At 36.8% G+C, this 18013-nt stretch overlaps 1 long non-coding RNA gene across 1 annotated transcript in view; it reads left to right on the top strand.

Annotated features, from left to right (window-relative positions):
* Positions 1-11060, top strand: part of LOC131559524 (uncharacterized) — a 65193-nt gene extending 54133 nt beyond the window's left edge. Inside the window, exons 2-3 of the long non-coding RNA XR_009274892.1 lie at positions 6791-6831; positions 10839-11060. This is a non-coding gene — a long non-coding RNA (uncharacterized LOC131559524). The remainder of the gene's footprint in view (positions 1-6790; positions 6832-10838) is intronic.
* The last annotated feature ends 6953 nt before the right edge of the window (positions 11061-18013 follow it).

Here is an 18013-nt window from a genome sequence, read left to right on the forward strand (position 1 = left end):
CAGTACCTGGGCTCTTAGGTCAGTTTTTAATACTTAAGATGACCTACCAAATTAAAAATCTCTGTTTATTATGTTGTTGCTTTGGGGGTTTTTTAAGATTCACGTTGCTAATTTGCAGAGTATGATGGTGATTATTCTATGTTGCTGCCCTTCAGGAGCTAAAGAGGTCAATGTCATAACTGGGCAGATATTGCCGGTAAACCAAATTTAAGCAGGTTTCCAGGATTTTAAAATCTGTTTTCTCAAAGCATAAATGCAAGCAAAGATTTTCTTTGAACTAGCATTTGTATTCTGTGGAGCAAATACTCCTTTTTGAGTTTCAAAATGCTGGCACAGACATTGTGTATTGACACTGAGGCAATAAATCAAAGGGGATGGACAAAGATATGAAACTGTACCTTTCAGAAAGAACAGTGTGTCTGTACTTGCAAAAATAATTGCTTTCTTGGAATGTGACAAAAGAAAATTGAATATAAAATAGGGTGTTAACAGACAACAAATCTAATTTTTAGAGTATTCTTTTTCTGCCTCAGTCAGGAGGATTTCCTGAGGAGTCATATATCTTTGGTACAAAATGTAGTTAGGTAGGTAAGTTGGTAGTTTAGTGCTTTCTTCCTCAGAGGAAAATTAAAATCTGCTAAACTTTTCCAGTATTTTGTAATGTTCATCCCATAATGTGGCTGGGACAAAAAAAGCCCAAAACACCAAGTCTCACTATCAGATCATTCTGTAATTCAAATGAGGCCGAATAATTATGTGGAAAACTTCTGTAGGGTTTTATGTTTGTAGAACTCTTTTGTGGAATTAAGGATACAGGAATGAGGTACCCTAATTTTACTCTATGGCCAGTATGTTTCTTTTCTCTTTCTTCTGTTTGTATGGTAGGTACAAATTTTAGCAGCCAGACTTCATGACCCCCCTCTGTACTTAGAGGAAATGGCATGGAGAGATTTTATGCAATTTCTGAGGGTTTATATAAATTTTTAGATGTTTCTGTAGGACAGGGTACCTATATATTTGTAGGGTGGAGGGACAGAGGTAATTTGTGGGTGTGATTTTTTTTTTTTAGAAAGAGGGAACCTGATTTCCTCTCCTGATTTATGAAACCTCTTAATTTAGGGGAAAAAAATTAGATTGAACTTGGAGACAGGAGTATAGCAGGCTGTATTGTCATCCCAGCCATTGGGAATCCTTCACAGTGCATTTAAGACTGGTCTGTGTATCTCAGTGAACCTTAGATCATTCTGCTTTGTGATATATTTCATATATGGTGCTTAGTCCCATCTCTTTTTATGAATTATTGTCGTGCATAGAACAAAGAATTACCACATATCTCTGTTCATTTATCAAGATACATTAGCTAAAAATTACCTTTAGTATCATTGGATTTATCTAAAAAAGATTGCCAGGATTCCTCCAACCCTTTTTGGAAAATTGTTTAAAATGTGATTAAGTTTTGGGGGTTTTTTTTCCCTTTCTCCAGCCTTATGGTTTTTAATGTCTCCCTGCACAAACAACTGCTCAGATACATGTTTTATATGAGTACTTATTTGCCAGTTTTCCTTATTAGCCAGAAGGAAATATTAAAATGAATATAAATGTCAGCCTGAAAGCTGTGACATGGCAAGGGTAGTCAGACTGAGTAGCTGATCTGAGTCATTATATGTAAAAAAAAGAGAAAGACAGCCAAAAAAAGCCTTTTTTCCCTAATCACGTTGTGACAAGAATGAGGAAAAAGTGTTTTGTGTCACAATCTACAGGACCTGAAAATACAAAATTCAAAGTTCATTCTCTACAAAGAAATGAGGAAAAGAACCAAAGAGCTCCACCAACCCCTGAAGCTCTACTTTCAATTAATAGAGCTGTACATTAACTCCTCTGATGTTATTACATTATGAAATTCACAGCAAATTAAAGCAAAACCTGCTCTTTGTTGAATTTTTAGTCTAATTTGAAACCAGAAATGAATTAGGAATGTTTATGTGTGTTTGCAGAGAAGGTAATTTGGTTTTGGTAGCTGACAAAGGAGGGTCCTGAGCCCTGTCGCCAGGTGTGGGCTGCTGCGGCTGTCCCTGGCTGGCGAGGAGGGCAGCGAGGAATTCACGGCAATTCAGGCTCTGCCAAAAGCAGCTCAAAAACCTCCTCGGAGTGCAGCATCATTCTCCATCTCTACTTTCAGTGAGGGATCTCTCCCTAAGCAAGCTCCTTATCTTTTTTTGATGTTGCAGGGTGTAGTTTAAGTGAGAGTGAAACAATAATTTCCCAGGTACAGTTAGTGATGTGCAAGAATTTGTCTCAAAACATTTCAGGGGTTTGATTGACGAAATGAAATATGGTCCTGACGTCAATTTACCGAGATTACTTTTTAATGAATACTACTTTAAAAGCATATGCAAAATTAAGATCAGTCACTAAAAATGCATTTGGATCTGACATTTAAAGAATGATATACATAATGTATTGGAAATTAACTTTTATAATCTACAGAAAATTATTCTTGTTGCTGGCTCTCTCAATTTCTGAGAACTTTGGCAATGAAATTATTAATTACAAGCCAAAGAAAACTGAATTTTGTATTTTTTTATTAATATTGCCTGTGTGCCAGATAATGACCTTTTAAAATAGTGTGCATGGTTAGTGAGTTATTTTACAGTCAAACCCTACTTATCTCGTACATGCAACTTTTTTCTGAAGTTAAGGAAAGGGTGTGTCTTGCAAAAATAGATTTTTCCAGAATTTTCCCATGTGCTGTGCATAAAGATTATCCTGGATTTGTACTCTGTTGCCTTTCTTTAGAATAATGCTATTCCTAGTGAAGACAATGAAAAAGTTCACAGTGGCTGTAATGAAAAAGTGAGAAGTCCTTTGACTATAATTTTATATATTTATATATAAAAAACTTAATTCAGGATATATTAATTTACATTATATTTATCTGCTTTGAGTCTTTTGATGATAAAGCAGTCTTTTGATAAAACACTGAATGTAAAGCTAAAATCAACTGCTGAAAAAACTGTTTTATTTTTCTGCTTTTGAAAAATGGAGGAAGCTTGACAGTAGCATTTCAGTGTCTAAGCAGTTATCAGGAGTGTCCTGAACTGCTCCCTGTAAGTGTCAGGTGAAGGACAAGAAGAAATTGGCTTAGTTTGTAGAAGGAGAATATCTCCATTCATGAAAAATAAAAAAAAATCTCATTGCACTGATAGCTAAGCAGGTAAATAAGTTTTCCAAAAGGAAAAAATGTACCTGAAGATTTTAAAGAACTGTTAGCTTTTCCTGGTAAATGTTTATTTAAGTACAAATAACTTTATCTCAGATCATGGTCTTAGACAAAGTGATCCTCTGATCTCCTTTTCAGCCCTGCAATTGTTTGACTTAATGATTGCAGGAATTTATCAACAAAAAGCTTATCTCTTCTTGTTCTGTTAACGAGGTTTGTGGTTTGATGGCAAAAATATTCCTTCTCTTTTGCTCTCTTCTCCCCTATTTATATTTTGAAAGTGATGGCAACAGTTTCACAGCTTTCTTTTGATGATGATTTGTCATTTAAAGAAATATCACAGTGCGTGTTTGACTTTCTGATATTCCATGAGTCACTGTGCTCAAGAAGTCATTGTGCACACAGAGTTGTACTCTGCTAGCCTTTATCTCATCTACCAGCTCTGATTGCCCTTAAAGGGAAGAAATGCCAAAAATGCCTTGTGTTTCATGAGACAGGACATATGGACTGCAGAGAGTTTAATTTTCTCATTGGCAAGAGGAGTAGGTGGAGATATGGGGACTTCCAGGACAGTCTGTGTTATTGCAACCTGTTTTTCTTCAGAATAAAAGCAAGGTGGAGATTTTCCTGCGCAAATCTTAGCTGAAAAACTGCTCCTAATATAAACTTGACACTTTTTCCACAAAGAAAGAATGGGAGAAGGAAGGAAATGTTCTCTAGCCCACATCTTGTTCTTTTTCCCCACACCAAGAATGAAGTTTGTTTCCAAACAGGTATAGTTCTTTCAAAGATATTGAAAGAACTGGGGATGCTGTAAAAAGTTATATGCTTTTAGATATGCTATTCTTTAGGTTGCCTACTTTTTGCAATAAGAAAAAGTATACTCACATGAACAGAAGAGCTCTGCATAGCTTGATAAAAGTGACTTTATCTGAGAGCTTTTGAGAGCTCTGTGTCTGCTCAAGCCATGTTGAATAAAATGGGGAAAATCTAATTTTTTATGTAAAAGTAGAATGCTTTCCAGAGGAAAAATAAATGAGGGGGTGGGTGAGCCAGTAACCTTAGCATAAAGCAACTCATGCATTATTAATCTAATTTCCTATGAAGTTTGAACAAAAAGCATGTTGAGACATTACTCTGTGTTCCTTGTTAGGCTGTGTTCATAATGCCCTCTCCCATTTTATGTAATATATTCTTCAGCTTAAATAAGATATTCTTGAAGCCTCAGGATTTTCACGCCTTCAAAGATCTCTGTTTTATTTCTAAATATTATAGATTTTGATGCACAAGAGGCTTTAAGTTTGGTACCTCAAAGGCTGTTCACCCTTTTAGGTAACCCCCAAGTTGGCTTTCATATTTGCTTATTACCCGAAATTCTTCACAAGAAGCTTCAGCCTGTTTTACAATTAAAGGCTTTGATCATATTTACTGTAGCTACGTAAAATATTTCTGCATGAATGTTGCATGAGTTCAATTTCCGTATTAGACGAGGAGCTTACCTGATATCGAGTGTCTACGTGAATCCTTCCCTAACATAATTATTAAACCTCAACATTGCCCTTCTCCTCAGCACCCACAGGCAAGAGGGAGCTGCTCCTGTGAGCTATCCCCCTTTGAACAAGTTTCAGAGCTGGAGCCCAAGACTCTGGGGTCAGATGTTGTAGTGTTTCCATTTCTAGATAATCAAGAATTTTTATGGTCTTAGTTTTTTCACTTTAGATATAGTGTGTGTCTGGAACTCTTTGGAAGATTTTTCAAATGAGCTCTAAGTTCTGGCGCTGTGAGTAGCAGGACATACTGACCAACATAGTCATGAACAGGTTTGGGTACGCTGTGTTCAATCATAGCACATATATTTGTTAAAAATTGCTACATGCCATGTTGCATTCTAGTTTCCAATTCCTCTTTTTAACGTGCTTTCAAATTTTTTGTTAAACTTAAGTTTATTTACTTGTTCAGAAGAAACTTCAAAAGAGATACCTTGAGAAATACTGAGGTATTAGATTACTCTATTAGATTACTGAAGTAATCTAACTCCATGTTTTTGCTTTGTTTGCATAAGAAAATTCCTGGATGCACAATGTACCACATACAGCACCATTCTGGCACAGAAAACTCTTGAAAGCATTGGGCCATTTTTTGTAAGAGATATACTTGGCCAAAACTTTAATTGATTCCTGCTTTAAAATTCAATAAGCAGTACTTTAATGACATCTCCTAAGAGCCCACCTTTTTTATTCTCAGCGTAGTTGTTTTGTTATTTTTTGTTCACTCTGTCTTCCTAGATTTTAAGATATAAGTTAGTTTTTGAAACTGCATTAACCAATGGGATACATCATGAACTTTATGTAGCTAAAAATTTCGGAGCTACTTTGTCTGTTTCACTTGGAAATATGCTGACTTTGATTAGAGTATCAAACCCAAGTGATGCACTGCGAAATTTCTCACCATCCACCTGCTAATCCCTGAGCCAGCTTTGCTCCTAGGGCACACACTGACCATGACACCGTATGGAACATCCCTTTGGCCACTTTGGCTGTCCCAGCTGTGCCCCCTCCCAGCTCCTTGTGCCTCCTCTTCACTGGCTGAAGCTGAAAAAAAGTCTTGGTGTAAGCAGCAACTCATACCTCTGTGTGTTGTCAACATTATTGTTATCCTAAATCCAAAACTCTGCACTGTGCCAACTGCTGGGAAGAAAAGTGACTGTGTCCCAGATGAAACAAGGACACCATACTGGGAGTTTAATACTTACCTTTGAATTCAAAAATGCAACAGCTTTTCAACACTAGCAAATTAGTGTTATCAGAAGTAAGAATCTTTCAATTTTCCTAATTTTCATGTGATTTTCTTGCATCAGTCCTTTCACTGACTTCACCAGCTCCTTCGTTATATGAGTTATACTTAAGGAGTTAACAAGACTGGCCTTAAATTTGATCTCATCTTTATTCCTGTGACTGATATTCTCATTTATTTTTTGCCAATTAGTTTTTTTTTTCCTTTTTTTAAATGCAGCGTCCACGGAGCATTTCTCCTCATCTCCTACACTGTATCTTGTAACCAGACTCAGTCTTTCAATTTGGAATTCTCCCAGAAGCAGATGACATTGGACTTCTGTATCATACAATTCTTGCTCATATTACTGGTCATATTTCTCCTATGAAAAGTCTTCTGATTAATTCTTCTCATTAGTCAACTTGGTAAACAAATTGCTGCAGGAAGCTTAAAAGCTTGGGTTGAAAGCCAGAAGAGAAGAAAAAGACATCTTGTTTGCAAGTCACTATTTTCCCTTGGAAATATCTGCTCTTCTATCAGGTTGTCATTTGAGGCTGCTAGAAGTTTTTATTACTCAGGGTTAATTGCCTCTGGCACAATAATCTCAGATTTCTCTGGAGAATTACTGATAGCACATATTTTCCCTCTGAAATAAAATTACTTTCCTGTCATGAGAAATGTGTCGACTTTTTAGCACTTCTTTAAAAAAGTAGGATAAATGGCATTAGGACCAGTATTCCTTTGCCTCCTAGTTCTGTTTTTTTCACCTCTGCTAAAGATATTGTTTTCTGTTTCTAGGTAAAACTCCTCCAGTTTGACATGTGTCATGCATTAGTCCAGTAAGTATAACTAGCTGCTTTCTTGTGTCTTCAGCTTGTATGTGTATGTGAACATTGCGCTGCAAAAAGGCCTTGGATTTCTTTTAATTAATCTGTTTGCCCAGCTCAGACATAGATCACCTTTCTGGATAGTCAGGAGTGCTTTTTAGGTATATGTCTGCATCTCACAGTGTTTTCTTGTAGTGCATTAGGTCACTGAAAGCCTCTTGGAAGTAGAAATCCATATCCCTGTGTAACTGCTTGCAAATCTTTCCAAATAGTGTATCTTAAATAAATTACTGTGATGTGACAGGTAAGGATAATATATCAGTGTAAGCAAGTTTTGTTTTGGAAATGCTCTTCCAGAAAGGTGATATTTTTGTCAGTCTGTGACTCTTCCATCAGTTGGGATGTAATTCTGAGATTTCCAGTCCTGCGCTGCTCCACGGAAAGGAAATGTGAGGCTGTCACGATCCCAGGGCTGGCATCAGGAAGGAGGACACATCTTTTGCTTGACTGTGGTGTCTGCCAAAGCCCTGTGTTCACAGCCCCGGAGCATGTGGAGGGCAGGATAGAGTTGTCACTGACATCCCCATCATATTTACAATTAGTAAACATGCTTCTTGTGCGTTCCAATGATTTAGGAATGGGAAAATATATTTTGCCTTTGAACAAAAGCCGCTGAAGATTTTCTGAAAAATGCTTGATTGGAAGTGTGACAAATTGAAGACATTTGGAATTTTTCCAAAGAGATTTTCAGATGTTGGGCAGATGTTATTGTTTGCTGACCTAGGACTTTGCAGAATGACAGAAAATAATTTGATGCTCTAACAAAGCATTGATTACACACACTAAATAGCCCTGGTAGAGTATTTCCCTTATGGCTTGCACTTCCAGGGTTATGGTTAAACGAGCACCCCATGTCATCAAACACACAGAAGGTGCCTTTGCCACTCTGAGGGGATGATCCCAGCATGTAAATAATGATTTACTGATGCTTTTATTAGAACAATTATTGGTTATTTCAGACTTGAAATGGGCAGATTAAGCTCTGTGAACCTCACAGCTGAAACCTCACAACACTGGCAATTTTCAGTGATTAAAGTAATTTACTTTATCTATAAAATGTAAAGATATTTCATAATAGCCATACAGCAAGTACAGGGAGGTGTAGCTTTCCTGGAGATAATCAGACCTCTGGGGATAAAGGGTCCTGGCTGCACCTCATGCATTGCGAGACCCAGAGGGCTTTATTATCTGATGATTACCACACCCCCATTTCCATGTCTTTTTGCTTAATTAATCACAGTAAAATTATTGCCCAACTTCAGACAACAAAAATAATGAGAGGGGCTTTAAAAGATTCAAAGACTAGAGGAAAAACAAGAGATCCCATAGGAAAGTACCCATAGTGAATCTGGGGTTTACAAATCACTGAAATCTATTAGAAATGATGCTTACATTTTGTAAAGTGCCTTCTTTAATATAAATATAATTATGTTTTAAATATTGTAAATGTGTATATACAATACAAAACATATACTTGTTTTGATCAGAGGAGATGAGGTTTTATCTTTAGGACCAAAAAACCCTTTAAAATATTGCAGCCATACCATGGAAGGTTATAGCCATTTGCTATTTTCTTGGGAAAGCTTGCCATATCCTATATGTTGCTCCTTATTTGGTCTAAGTGCAGTCTAATGTACATTTTTATGTCTTCTCTGCCTTTCTAAATGACCAAATAATCATGCAGTTTACAGAGATAAATACAGAGTAAAATCTTCAGGTGTTATGTGTCAGAACTGACTTCTGAAGAAGCTCATATGGTTACATTTCTACTAAATTCTGATCATTTCTCCTTTTAGGATATCCTTCTGTGCCACAATTGACAGTTGTTCTTAGTATAATCAGTATAATTATCTGTAAAACTGGTGCCTGACTTATAAAAAGTTGAGTGAAACATAATTAGTTTATGTGTTATGCCTTTCCTTACACTTTGTAACATTAGACAGTGGGCAGAATCTTTTATTGTAGCTCCAGTCCTGTCAGAGAAGGTTTTATCTCAAACTGCATGTCACTGATTTCCTCTTGACTCTGCATTTTAAAAACTCATTGGTTTTCATAGGACTCATCAAGTATTTCTGCTAATTTGGGTGAAATTTGAGCAACCTTTTAGTAGACACAAAGCAGTCTTTTTGAGGTCACAAAAGAATCCTAGACAAGGAAACAAGGTTTTCTTGACCTTTGAGTCAAGAATTTCTTCCAGAATTTCTTGTCTGTAAGTCAAAATACAATAGATCTGCACAGCCACTGCAGTTGTGTTTTTTGAAATGGAGGCTAATAAGGTAGGTTATGTTTCAGTCAGCAGTGTCTGAGGCACAGACAGCCTAAACTAAATCCATGCACTAAACTGAAATACACATATAGCATTTTCAATGCTAAATATTCAATATTAAATTCTTATATTATCCCCATCTCTTTCAATTTGCTTTAATTTCTGACTTAATACTTTGTTATGTTTATACCACTCAACTCTAGAGCAAAACCTCTTTTCTTTTTTTCTTTTTCCATTATATCCACACCTAAAGTGTTAATTTTGAAATGTGATTAAAAATTTTTAATATATTTGTGCAGATTTTTTGTAGTGCAACTTTCAGACAAGAAAATTGTTGATCTTGCACTGTCAGCCAGTGGTCTGTTAATACATAATATATTTTTGAATTTTCATATGGACTTTTTTCTCAAGTGATTGCTGAGCTGATGTTGAATATTTTGGGCATTTTCTGAAACTCCATTTTTTTGGTCTCAAATGTTTGAGACCTTTCTTATTCCCAAACTGTCTCATGTAGGATACTCATTCAAAACCATGGTAGAGCATATACCACAGCTAAAGGTCCTGTAGTCACTCCCAAAGCCTAGACATTGCCTTTGGAATTCTCTCAAGGGAAATGGTTCCTCCTGGCATTTGGCTGCATGTGGAAATAAATACAGATTTTTTCTTAGCAGAAAACAGCAAACACAACAAGTTTTTGCCATAAACAAAGCCACAAGTCAGTGTTCTGGGAAGGCCACTATGCTCCTACATCCTGCTGTCTGTAGCTCAGTCTTGGGGTTTAATCAAGGTGTGATAATAGACCAAATTCATTTAGAGAGCAGGAAATGTGTTCAGAAGTGGAAAATTGGTGGAATTTGGGTGGGAGGAAAATGGGAAGAAAGTATTTATCCAGGTAAATTTACAGGTGTGGAACCTTTGTGAATGAAGCTCTTTCAGAAGTGTTAGTTGGATATGAGCTATGCATAGAACCAAACTGACCTGAACCTCTTTTTTTCCCCTCTGAATATATAATTGAAAGAACCACATGTCCACTTCAATTTGATAATTTAAAGCCTAGTATCAGAAAGCAGAGCAATGGATAGAAATTCATGCAATCACTGTTCCTGCACCCTTTTACAAAAGACAGAGCCATGAAAAATATGCAAATTGTCCATAATTATACTTTTAGATGGTTACTTAAATACCTGTCTTTTCCATACTACAGGCACAAAGTTAGTGTACCTCAGATATGCTAATAAAAACAAATGTCTGTGGTTTCTGGCAAAATAAAAGCTCCAGTAGCTGGCTGTGTGTGCTCTATGCAACTGTTAGGCAATGTCATGATGCTTACTGAGACAAGCTCGGATAAAGCTGCTACAGTATAAAGATTAAGGCTATTTTATATTCTTTGATTTTTATTTAAATGCTCCCTGCATTTAAATTACTGTATTGCTAATTTTAGCTAATGTATTAATACATGTGTCTCAGCTATTTATACACACAATATGAAACCCAAGTGAGATGGCAAGCAGGGTGTATGGTTCCCTAAGTTTGGAACATGTACTGTTCTATGTAGCGGGTTTGTTCACAGGACTCAATAGGATTTGCAAAGTGTTTACACTATGAACTGAGTTTAAAGATATCTTTACAGAATCTCCTTAAATAATGGTGATGATTAATGAGAGTCTAAAATTCTCTGTCCCTTTAATTTCAGATGTTGTCACTTAAATCCAGAGAGACTGCTGCTCCTTATATATCTCCCTACTACTTTTATTAGCACTACTGAGAAATCAGTTTCAGCTCTATGTTCATGGTGATAGAACCTGACCCTCTGTAAATGAGACAGGAATTTTCATCAAGACCAACAGATGCCAAGGATGTGAGGATTGCTGCCTTTTTGCCAGCTGTTCCTGTGAAAGTGCATAGGAGAATCATGCCTCTGAGTACAGGGTATTCCATCACTGATGTGTAACAAGTGGGGATTACTGAATTCAGGATAGGAGACTGAGCCTGTTCTCCCTCACTCTCCAGAGACCTGAAAAGATCAGAATTAGGCTTTCAGTTTTTATCTAACTTGTAATTGATCCTCTAGCAAATAGAACTTATTTCTAAAATATTATGCCTATATTGTGTCTTTGATTTCATTCTTCTGAAAGTACTTTTTATACACATTTCTCTTCCTAATCAGACACTCATCTTGTGTATTCCATGTGTGTCTCTCAATCTCCACCTTCCTCAAATGAATCACAGATCAGATTAATTGTACTTGGCAATTGAACACTCTTTATGTTAAATATCTCACCATTAAACCTAGTGACCTGAGAGAAAGTTTGCCACCAGGTTTTAAGCCTTCCTTGTATTTTGCAGAATAATTCAGTCATCAAGGCTATTGCTTTAATTTTAAAAAAATTAATTTTTTTTTCTAAGTGTATTCTGCTCATAGATGAGTATTATATCTTTAACCTCCCAGGCCTGTTGTCCTTGGATAAGGAATAAATTGGATAGTGGGTAAAACTGGACTTTTTAACTGTCTTGATATGTGGCTGAGTTATGCTATGATTGGTATATAAGTACTTATTACTGTTTGTTTATATATCTATGATTATTTACTTTAGTTTTCATATAGATAATTTTTATTAGTCTAAAGAGGTGTATCAGTGTGATGCCAAATAATTACCCAGGCTTGGTTACTTTGGAAGTTTTTATAAGACTGATTGTCAATTCTTTGATAATAATCAGAAGTGGATTCCTGTTTAGATTCTCATATGATGCACAAAGTCCCTTTCCAGTCTTCCAATGTTAGAGAAGGGAAATGACTTTTTAGAGGGTGAATGTATTTTGCTACTTCTGAGCAGAATATCTGATGTCTTCTTCATTATCTTGTTATTAGTTAGAACTACTTGTGCAAGTTCAGGTTTGTGTTACCCATAAAGATGAAACTGTGGTTATTTTACTGCAGCTCATTTCAGCAGCCCTGCTCAAATCCTAAAAGTGCCAAGGAATTCATTTTCTGTAGTAAGTTCAGAAGAGATCCTGTGACAGACGCACTTTACAGAAGTGTTAAAATGGGAGTGTAGGTCCTTGGAAACACAATAAAGGTAGTTCCTCTCCCTGCCATGTGTGGTTTTGGGTGATACAAAAAATTATCTGACCCTTGAGATGTCTGAACAGATAGCCAGGTTTGTAAAGGGTTTTTTCCAAGCAAAGTTACAAAACCTTTAGACATGTCCTAAGCATTAGTAATATACACAAAAGGAACCCACTCTGGACAGTCTGAGTGCAAGGAAGACAATTTGGCAGGTGAGCCATTCTTTGGTAGAAGTACAGAATGCTGAACTGCAATACTTAGCTGGGTCTCTGTGGGCCATCAAGAACACATAAAGACTGCCAACATCTCTTATAGATCTTTTCACAGATCCTATTACAATTCACAGTAAAGGGATCCTCTACCTGTCTTTCCTGAGGGGTCCAATTAAGGTAAGGATTTATTCAAGACTCATACAGACCTGGGGCTTGCACAGTGCAAATGTGAGAAGAACACGATGTTTCTTCCCTTTTATCTCAAGAGCACTCCCTGTGCAAGATCTCGTGCTAGCAGTCAATCTGAAAAAAGGATTTTCTAGTTGGGAATTCTCCCATTCACAGCTTTATAACTTGTTATACTTCACATAATTATAGAGAGAGGGAAACGAACTTATTTCTTTCATCTCCTAATGGCTATCCAGAGCAGCGTCCTCAGAACCTGCAAAGGCATTTGAACCAGGATCCTTTGCATGTCAGATGAATTTTCCAAATGCTGCTCTATAAGGAGAATGTCTCTTTTGCTATCTCCTAACAATAATTTATCCACCTGCTCTTCCTGTGTGAGACAACATTTAGGATGTGGATTTCATGAGATGCCAAAGGGTGGAATCTATCCTAAAGTAACCCTGTGTATAAATGCCTACCCATCTCATGTTTACCTCAAACATGTCATTTCTTTCTTGTGCGCTTTTTGGCTGTGATTGTTCCATAATACGCCTGCCTGAGCTACAGAAGGCACAAGGAAGATTTGCTGTGAGCAGCCCCTCAGTCTGCAGGACGCATAAAATAGCAGTGCTGTGACTGAGCCTAGGCAGAGGTGGAGCAGAGATTGACACCAGAGCTGCCAGTGCAGGTTCCTGAGCAGAGCACAAGCAGGGCATGGGATTCTGGTCATCCTTTTGTGGCACCACAGCAGGCACAGGGTTTCTTCAATTAGATATTGTCAGGCCTTCATGAGCATTAGAAGTTAAACATTAAGAAGGTGGATGCTGGCTGGTAATGCAAGACCATTTTGTTTTATTAATAATAGGATAGTAATGGAAGAGTGAGTAATGTCAGAGTATAAAAAACAAAAAAACAGAGTGTACCAGGATGGATAAACATAACTGAATTGTTGTATTTATTTCTCCCACTGAATATTGATAAATTTATTTCTCCCACTGAATATTCAAGTAAAATGTAGAGTTTGCAGTTTTAGTTTGTTTCTGTCAGTTAAACAAAGATTTATATAACTCTACTTATAATGCCTTAGTATTCATATCCTTATTTTTACATTGTTAGATTTAAAAAATGAAGAGAGAACTTTGCAATTTGCAATTAATGACATTTGGTTTTATTAAAAGTAAGTAGAGAACTATATCAATAAATAATAGACATTAAAATTATGAAGAAAATAATTTGTCAAAATCCTTGCCTGTAAGCAGGCTCTGCTTGGAGGTTTTATTGGCCATATTATCTTGGTTATTTAGGGAAAGACATATGATCTGCTCAAGGTAAATAGCTTGAAAGCATTTCCACCTGCAGCTGAATGTGTTTATGTGTGGGTGTAGCTGGGGCCTGCCTTGGGCCTTCAGGGCTCCTTGTAGAGCCTGAGGCAGTGTCTTACATAGCACAATGTTACTGCAGCTACTCATTAGCTACCACTGCCAGAACAGTGGGATAAACACATACTAGCGAGGGGACGCTAATAAGGGAGCTGTCTGCACCATTAATTTACTGAACACCGAGTTGTTCAGCTATTTGGGAAGACTTGAGCGTTCTTATACATTTTTCATTTCTGCAAATGAAAATTTGGGGAGAAATAAGGCATTGCAGAATGCAAATGCATCCAACCTATTAGACAGGAGTGACTGATCCTGGCAGCAGAAAATCACTGGACTGCACTTTGCACCCAGATGTGGGCACCTGAGCATCAAGGGAGGCCAGCAGGGATGCAGAGGGATGTCACCCCACAGATATGGAGAGGTTGTTGGACATTAGATGTCATGGAATCAATTTTCCACTGGCATTATAAATCACAATAAACTTCCTTACTCTGCTCTGTAAATACGGCTTGACACCACCATGATACTATGAACTGTTAATAAAAGTCCATGCATGCTTTGCCAGCAGGTAGTATACCAAAGTAAAATTACCAAATTAAATCCATGTTTTGAGTATACTTTTAATTGTAATTTAAGCAAAGAGGTGTTAGACAAAACCTACATCTTTCTAATTTTACATCTAGTTGGTTATATGTGTCAATGGTACTGAATTTTTTAAGAACCCCCCATCTCTCACGTCCAAAGTTAATTTTTAAAGTTCACCCTTTTGCTAATAAGTAAATACATGTAACAAATACCCTCATGCTTCTCATGCTTACTTATTTGCTTCCTAGAACAGCTTTTCTGTCTTTCTACTTCAGGCATTCTGGGGAAACTTCCACACTCTGATGGTGTGACCATAAGAAATGAAATGCAATGGAGTCATTCTCTAAGCCTACAGTTCCTGGGTGTTATGATAAAGCATATGCTAATAGAGTGTGTGAGCTTATTGGGAGTTCTTAAAAAATGCCATCTGCTACAATTTTTGCAGCTGAAAGTTATATTCAATCAGAGGTAAATTTTTATATGCTCAGTCTAGTGCATGGAAATCTATGCCAGGAATTAAAGTTTACCCAAACTATGAGAAACATTTTTTGCATGTAGTTACTTTTGAAGGTTTAACCTAAGATTTCAAAGATGAGACTGATACCAGAAAGGGATCTGATCTACATATGCAAGTCCACTCTTAAAGTACTCTGTGGTTCATGAAAATGCCTCCTTTTCACTTGAATGCTTGGAAACAGTCTTTAAGTATGAAAACTAAATGAACTGAAGAGCAACCCTATATTTTGCATCTGACTACTCAGTGAATCTATATTCCTCATCTGTAGCAGATAGTGTTAATGCTTAAAATCAGCATGACTGCTAAAACCCACCTCCACAAAAATTATTTAAAGATTTAAAGCAATAGTAGATGGAAAAAAGCATTGCAGTTTCACCACAATCCAAATCAGGCTTTCTGCATTAATTTTCTTATATTTAGATAAAATCTGTCAACAGATCTTTTAGCTGCTTTTGGGGAAACTAAAACAATTAGCTCAATTTGTCAATAAAAACGAGAAATGAACTAGCTTTGCTGCTAATTTATTGAAAGAGAGAGACTTATCTATTCTTCCTTTTTAACAAACTTTGACCACACTCGGTCTGGGGAGCTCCATACAAAAGATATACAGGACTGGAAAAAAATAACTGATTAAATTTTAACCAGCTGCTGGGCAGATAGTTTGCCTGAGGCACTTTTGTCAGTTTCAAAGGGTCCTTTTATTAATTTTGCATTTTGTATTTTGTTAGTGGAAAGAGCTGGCTCTGTTGGGACTGCCAAAAGCTATAGGCAGCGAATCTTACAGCAGCAAAGAGGAAGCTGTAGAGCATGCCAAGTAGATTTAACACACTGAGCACTCTAAATTACATTTGTTTTATCTGTTCTAAAAATATATTAACTTCAGGTGTAAGTTCTTTGAATAAAGCCTTAAAGCTAGTATATTCAGTTCCTCTTCTGTTTATATAAGGCTTTCACTTTGTCTGTAAAAACAAACTGTAGTCTTTGCCTCATAACTACCCATGTAATTTAAATCTTTCCTTCCCATGGTTGTTGGTGAATTCTTTGTTTTCTGTTTTCTTACTCACATTGAACTTATGTTCTTACTGAAAATAAAATACTCAGAGTTTTATCTAGATCCTCCTCACTTTCCACAACATTCAGATGCAGCTTTTATAGCAAAGATATTGATGTCTAAGTGGAGTCAATATTTAAATAAACATGTTCTGCTTTCATGTGAATGGAGCCCAGCATCTGTACCAGCATGTGGAAAGTGCTGCATGTGTAGCATATTGCTCAGACAATTTGTGAACAGAAGTTAGAACTCAGGGGTTAAATGGAAAACACAAGCCTCTCTTATGATGCTGGGAATTTCACAAGTTCCACTCAGGCAGCTTCAAACAGCATTAAACACAAAGGAAAAAAAGTATACCCTCAGGCTAGAATTTGCAGAAGACTTACCTGCACTAGAATGGAGCTAAAATTAAGCCCTAAGACAAAGCATTTGGGCTTACATTTAGAAAACTGAATGGCAAAGTATATAATTTTAGAATGCATATCACACTGTTTCTCTAGTTTAATTGTATCTTTTAAGATAGTCTTTTTTCCCTCCCCTCTCCCCAAAAAATTTAGCCCAAATCAATATATGATAGTGTTGCTGCTGCATTATTTAATGTGTTCTACAAGTTTTTTTTTGTGTGTGATCCTGTGATGGCAAACCTCATTGGTATCACGTATACATAAAGGAGCATGTTCTTGTTGTTCCTGAAGGTAACAGTAAATTTGATAGTAGCAAAATTAACTTCACAGGAGAAAACTGAGCCCAGAGTAATTAAAAATCTCAATAATTTACCAGTAATCCTGAACTTTTGCAACAAAATGTATTGTCAGGTTTTGAGTAGTATTTAAAAAAAATTGTGATTTATACTCTGATTTACCTAAGTTTAACTAATATGTGTAAGAGCAAAATAACCCTCCAAAAAACTCAAAACAACAGAAAACCAAAACCAACCTGCAATTAAATTGTATCAGGAAATCTTTAAATTGTGCCAGTTCCTCCTCCTGTGTTTCAATGAAGTTCTATTCAGGGATGTAGAACATGAGAAGAGAAAAAAGATGATTTGGGACTGCTGAGACTGTCAGCTCAGCTGTGCTGTGTGACAACATTGAAATTACTTATCTTTCAAGGTTCATCTGAAGGTTCAACTCTGGGCATAAATAAATGCTTAGCTTATGAGTACAATATTTCTGTGAAGGTCTAAGCTCTTGCTTAAGTATTTTATGGAACTGGTGGCAGAAAACTGAGCATTTCCATTGTGCTCATCACATGGAGCAATGCTGAGCTGGAAGTGCTGGCTGGAAACACCAAGGGGGGCTTGGATTCTGGGTGACACCAAACTGCCATAGCACAGCCTCTGCTATGCAGGTAACAGCTAATTCTCCTATAAAATTAGGCACCAGATTGTCAAGAAGCCATGCAAATTTGCTCTGTAATCAGAATGGCTTCTTTCTTTGACTTTGTTACAATCCAGTACTTAAACAGGCAATTTTATCAATGCAACGACGTAAAGGAAAACAGAAGTCTCTTCTTTCTGTCATTACTGCATGTCTCTGTATTGCTTACAAAAATGACAGCAGTTGCTGATGAGAAGAGCTAATTCTGTAGTCCCTGTGGAACACTGGGAATGTCAAGGAATAGAGTCTGCTGGCTTTTGAGTCAGCAGGGATTTATGTACTGTGCTTAACTTTGTGCTTTAGCTGAGTAATGTGTACATCTTGCAGGTTCAGTGTCATAATTTCTGCCACAAAGGAAACCTGACAGACTCTTGCAGTTCCATTTAAAATCATGAGGGGTCATTTCCCCATTTCTAACTGAGCAAGGAGGTTGGTAGAATTTCAGACTGGCAATTTTGGAAGGCAAGTTGTTTTTTCATGTCTTGTGTCCTTCCTCTTTCTTGAGCGTTG

The sequence above is a fragment of the Ammospiza caudacuta genome, chromosome 6, assembly GCF_027887145.1.
Source record: "Ammospiza caudacuta isolate bAmmCau1 chromosome 6, bAmmCau1.pri, whole genome shotgun sequence".
NCBI lineage: Eukaryota > Metazoa > Chordata > Aves > Passeriformes > Passerellidae > Ammospiza > Ammospiza caudacuta.